This window comes from Sapajus apella, unplaced genomic scaffold, assembly GCF_009761245.1.
Source record: "Sapajus apella isolate SASKATOON/1434 unplaced genomic scaffold, GSC_monkey_1.0 scaffold62, whole genome shotgun sequence".
Classification (NCBI taxonomy): Eukaryota; Metazoa; Chordata; class Mammalia; order Primates; family Cebidae; genus Sapajus; species Sapajus apella.
The window spans coordinates 1,496,686-1,502,815 of record NW_022437002.1 but is presented as its reverse complement, the minus strand read 5'-3'; positions in this window follow the sequence as shown (position 1 = coordinate 1,502,815).

Genomic DNA, 6,130 nt, shown 5'->3' with positions numbered 1-6,130 from the left:
TAATGAGGTCCAGGTCACAAGCTCCACCCAGAGACCCCTGGGTTGATGACTCCTAAGGAGCCCCAGAGGTCAGCCCTGCCCCTCTCAGAGACCCCTAGGTTAAGGAGCCCTGGGTTCAGCCCTGCCCCTCCCAGCTTCATCTCTCCTGACTCTCTAAGGAGAAAGGATACTAGACAGGGAGACAGGAAACCTAGGGCTCAGCCAGCCTGGACAGTGATTTGCTGCATAACCTTGTGCAAGGATCTTCTACTCTTGGGGTCTCATCTGTAAAATGGAGGACATGCTCCCGCCCAGGCTGGAGTGCAGTAGCGTGCTCTTGGCTCACCACAACCTCTGCCTCCCAGGTTCAAGTGAGTCTCCTACCTCAGCCTCCCGAGTAGCTGGGATTATTGGTGCACGCCACCATGCCTGGCTCATTTTTGTATTTTTAGTAGAGACAAGGTTTCACCATTCTGGTCAGGTTGGTCTCGATCTCCTGACCTTGTGATCCACCCACCTCAGCCTCCCAAAGTGCTGGGATTGTAGGCGTGAGCCACCACACCCGGCCACTAATGTTCTTTTCAATGTTCCAGCTTCTGGGGCCTGCCCAGGTTGACTCACTCAATGGGAGGAAGGTGTGGGGGCTGAAGGGAGCCCCTCTGGCCAGCTGCCCCTGCTGCTGCCCGTCTATGCCCCTCCACCTCACTTCCTTATCCCTGGCCGGGGGTGGGGGGTGCGCATCTGGCCCTGTCCTCATCCCTGCTCCCCAGTTGCCAATGGTAGCATTTCTGTGCATCTCAGTTGGATGCAGAGAACTAAGTCTCTGCCTCCAGATGGCGATGTCTTCTCCTGCTCCAAGCCCTAAACTTAGATGCATTCAGCACAAAAACCAGGAGCTCCAACTACCCCAAGCTGTCATCCTGCAACCTGCGCTTGGAAACGTGGTGCCAAATAACAACAATTAACAACAACGCTGCGGCTCACTGAACGCTGACCGTCGAGGAACCAGGCACTGCTGTCAGAAACTCACTCGCACTCATTCGTTTACTGCTCACAACAAGCCTACCAGAAAGCAGTGATTATCCCCATCTTACAGAGGCAGGAACTGAGGCACAAAGAAAGTCAGAGGACTACTAATAGCCAAGCATGGACAGGATCAGACACTCCAGCTCTCGAATCCTGATCATGACCCATGAAACTGGCCTTATTAGCTCTGATTTCCTGGACTTTGTCCCACAAGGCCCCAGAGGCAAGCTCAAAGGGACATTGGCTCTATAGGAAGGCAAGCACTGGTCCCCGTGGTCCCCAGAGCCTACCAGGGATGCTTTCCCTACAGAGAGTGAACCACAGTCCCCAGTCCTGCCCAGAAGGGAGAGGCAGGGGTTGGACTCATCCCCAGGTGTTGAGGTGGAATTGCGTCAGGTGGAGCTGGACCCAGAGCAACCTGAAGACCCCCTTGACCCCGAAAAGAAAGTCACAGAGATTGACTGCTCTTCTTGAAAGGAGCACCGGGGCTTTCTGGGTAAGAAAAGGTCCTGGAGTCTGGTCATTCTCCTGGAGGCTGGAGACAGCTCTGGCTGAGTCCAGGGAAGTCATATATCAGCATCTCATCTTGCCCCTCAGAGGGTCACTCACCCCAGTACTGGCCACCACCACATTCAGGAAGTGACCACCAGCAGGGACTGGCTTCCTTCCTTGTACCCAGCTGGTCCCCTGGGGACCTTCCCAACTTACTTCACAGATTATCATTGTCTTAAAGACCAAAAAACAGAGCTGAGTTTAGAGCTGTCAGGAGATCGTGGGGAAGAGGAAGGGCTGGAGGTCAGCAGGTCTGGGACTTCGTAATGGAATGAACTCGTGGCCTCTCACGGCTCGCGTCCACCTCGGCCTCGGTTTTCCCGGTCGTAAATGGGAACACTGACCTGACCTGACAGGCCTCAGAGAGCTCAACGTGATCACGTTGTTGGAGTTTTGACACTTAAAACTGTGCCATCACCTCTTTGCTTTGGATGGAATGTCTTTTTGTGACCTGGGAGGGAGGGAGATGCCAGCCGGTGAGAAGAACAAGAAAACACTTGAAGTAAAACATTCAGCATGCCTTTGCTTTGAAAACCCGACCTTCCCTCTCAGGTTCAGGCCCAGGCCAGCACCCTCCCGCTGCGTTCTGGCTCTGCCGCCGCTCCCCACGCACAAGGGCTCCTGCTCTGCCTCTGTGTCTGGGCCAGAGCAAAACAGATGCCTGGAGCCCAGCCAGCCCCTGGGTTGCTGCCCAGAGAATGGCCAGGTGCCCAGGCAACAGGAAGCGGCCAGGAGAGGGGCCAGAAGCCAGCAGGGAAGGTGTGGGGTCAGGGGAGAAAGAAAGAAAGAATGGGGCGGGGGGTACAGAAAGCCAGCGACAGAGAAGCACAAGAGATCAGACTGGCCTGTCCACCCTTCCACCCTTCCTTGTCCTCTCCCACTTCCATGGGGCCTTGGGTGACCTCAGAGCCTTGGTTTCCTTGGCTGGGGAACAGGACGATGCCCATCTCACAGGGAAGGCGGGAGGCTAGAGATGAGAGGTGTCAAGGGTCGGCTCAGTGCCCAGCCCTGAGAGGGCGGTTTAGCCTTCCTGCCTGTCCACCTAAAAACTGCCCTGATCCTTGTCCACCAGGAGAGCTGAGGCCTATGGTAGGCTCCAAGCCAGCCTGCCTGGACCTCCTCCTGGCCCTACTGCCTTTTCCCTGGGGCCCTGGGCTGTGGCTTGGCCCCTGTGACCCAGTGGCTCCTCTTCTGTACCTGAGGTGACCACAGCCCTGTCCTATACTAGGTGAGTCCGCACACAGGGGTGCTCAGTACAGGGCTCCCACGGGTCCCCATGATCAGGGACAGGTGGGGTGAGGGCTCCCCAGCCATGAGGCTGTGCCCAGAGGGTCCCAAGGGAGCACCCAGAGGAACCAGGGCCACCGGGTGCCTCTGTCACCTCCAGGAAACCAGGACTGCTGTCAGGTGTTTTCTGCTTGGTAAACATTTTGATGTTTCATTCATGAAACTTGCCTTTCCTGAGGCCTCCTGCAGTACAGAGGTGAGTGAAGAATTTAATGAGAGCTGGGCCTGTGATCCCTCAACAGCTCCAAGCATGTGGTTCCCAGGAGGTCGTGTCTGCCCTCGGAGGAGGAGTCCCCATCCCTATCCCATAGGTCACGGAGCGGGAGGGACGTACTGCACAGGGAGGTGAAGTAGAGTCACTTCAGTATATACAAACACACACAGCCAATGGATGGGAATAACAGTTCAGGCTTAGTCTTGCTCTGTCGCCCAGGCTGGAGTGCAATGGTGCAAATCTCAGCTCACTGCAGCCTCTGCCTCCCAGGTTCAAGCAATTCTCCTGCCTTAGCCTCCTGAGTAGCTAGGACTACAGGCACACGCCACCATACGCAGCCAATTTTTAGTAGAGAAAATCAGAGGACAATATGGGGTTCCACCATATTGGCCAGGCTGGTCTCAAACTCCTAACCCCAGATGACCCACCTGCCTTGGCCTCCCAAAGTGCTAGGATTACAGGTGTGAGCCACAGCACCCAGAGTCAGTTCAGGCTTTTCAAAGCACATAGTAGGTGCACAACAAAGAGAAAGGAAGGGGGGGTAGGAGGGAGGGAGGGAGGGAGATTCCACTCACAGATATGTCTTGGTTTCCAGAATGACCCTGTGGATTGAGGGGGTGGCTCCTGTTATCTCTACTTTCTAGATGTGGAAGCAAAGGCTCAGAGAGAGTAAGAAACCTTCCCAAGAACACACAGCATCAACACGTACTCCTGACTCCTGGGGAGCACTGACTCTGCCTCTCCTTTGACAAACAGGGGAGCTCATACTCAGGGAAGGGAAGTGATGAGCCTAAAGGCATGAGCCAGTGTGACGCCCGGGTTGTCAGAACGTGCACCCAGGACTTCTATGACCCAGGACAGGCTCAGCTCCTGTACCCAAGCTGCCTCCTTCCTCTAGGTCACCCTGTACCCCCTTCCTCCTCCTCCTCCCACCCCAAAGCCTGCAACAGCCCCCGTCCCCCCCCCCCAACACCCTGTCCACAGTCTTGGGAGACCAAATGTCTGGAGCTTGCCAGGCAAATGAAGATATGCTGTCCCTTCAGCCCTTTACAGCCCCCAGTGAGATGTTCTCCTTCTGCATCCTGTCCCCACCAAAGGCCAGGGGAACAAGGATCCTCACCAGATGTTCCACATTGTCCCAGAAGTGGGCCACACAACCCTCTGACGCCAGGACTCCAGATTGCCAAGTGCAGTACTGAAATACTTCTTAGCACACTGACATTAGACCTCACTGCCAGGCCTCTGCTTACCTGTCTCCTGTGACGGGGAGCTCACTCCCCGCAAGTCACCCATCATATTGAGAGGTCAATATGAATCATATTGAAAGAGGTCAATCATATTGAAAGGCCCTGTTCAAAAGCCTTTCCTTAGCCTTCAGCTGAAATCTGCCCCTGTGGCATTGATTCTGTCCTAAATGCAATTCCTGGGACTACACAGGATCACGTTTTCCTTTCTCCCTTTGACCTAAAGCAGCTGTTTAAATATTTGAAGGAATTATGCTTGTCACTCATTCATTGTCCACCTCATTGTTTACTTGGAGGCAATATCATAGCTTTTTTCATTCCTCAATCCACCCATCCATCCATTCATTCATTCATTCCTGTGACTGGGTGCCAGGCCCTGGGCTGCCTTCTACAGCCATGAACAAGCCACAATCTCCACCTGCAAAATGCCCCCAGCAGAGTGGGGGAGACCACGAATAAACCCACAATTACACAAAATGTTTAAGTGCTATGATAGAGGTGCATATAGCTGGGGGAGCCCAGAGAAGGCCCTGGGAGTAGGGAGGCGTGAAGGGCAGAGACAGCAAGGGATGTCTTAGGGTCTGAACTTGGAGAGAGACTCCGCCACATCCTGGGAACTGAAATCGGGAGGGAGCAGGCTGGAGCTGGGCAGGGACGGGGTGGAGGGGTGGGAGAAATCAGACTACGCAGGGCCGCGGAGGCATGCTTCCCACATGGCCCTGCAGCCCTATACCCCACCTGGATTGCCTCTGCATTCTGGACAGCCCAGGAGGCCAGGGCCCCGCATAACCTTGGTGTTCAGAGGTAGAAGCGAGACCCAAGGGACCTCAGAACCAGGAGCAAAGTAGATAAAAGGCTGCAAGAGACTCAGGAGTCCAGGCCAGGACTGGGGCCGGGCCAAGGCAGGAGGACAAAAGGCCCCTGTCCTGTGCCGTGAGGAATAAATGTATTTCAAGCCCTGCAGGAGTGCCAGGCCCTGTGCCACGTTCCCCATGTGCAGCATCAAATCTGGCCCTCACTACAGTCCTACAGGACATGGCTCATTAACCCACCTGAGAGGTAAGCCGAGGGAGACACCCTCATGGTCCATCTCCCATCACTCCCACAGCAATCCTGCAGGGAGGGGGTCATTAGTTCTACTGGGGGCTTGGAGGCTTTTCCTCGCTCACGTGGGACTCCAACCTGAGCTCAGCCTATGTTCAGGACTCCACTGGGGCGGTGGCCAAGAAGGCCAGACTGTAGTGACTGGATAGTCCAGTCCAAGGAAAGGCCCTGGCTTTGAGCTCAGGCTCTGGGGCTGCCCAGCTCTGCCCAGGGCTCACTTCCTAAAGACCAGGATTACTGGGGCTAATCGCTCAGGTCTGGGCCAAACAGACCCAGGTTCAAGTCCTGCCACAGGACTCACCGGCTGCTCCCCCACCAGCTTATGGGCTCCAGGGATCAGAGGGGCTGTTAGATGCAGAGTTCAAGTCTTGATTCCAACACTGAGCAGCCGTGCCCTGGGAAAGCCACCTAAGCTCTTGAGCCTCAGTGTCCACATCTGTGAAATGGGGTGATAACAGTGCCTGTCATCAGCTGCTTGTGAGGGGCCAGTAACCATGGGTGGGTGTAGCAGAGCATTCAGCACAGCAAGTGCCCCACCAGTGGCAGACCAGATACTTATATCCACCTCGTGGTTCCCGGGAAGCCCTGAGAATGTCTCCAGTGGGAGGAGCCCTTGGGTGATGAATGAATCCCCCTGCTCACTGCGTGATCCTCCCTAAGCTTTTGATTCCTTATCTATAAAACAGGGCTGGTGACACACATTTCACAGGGCTGTGCTGAGGAT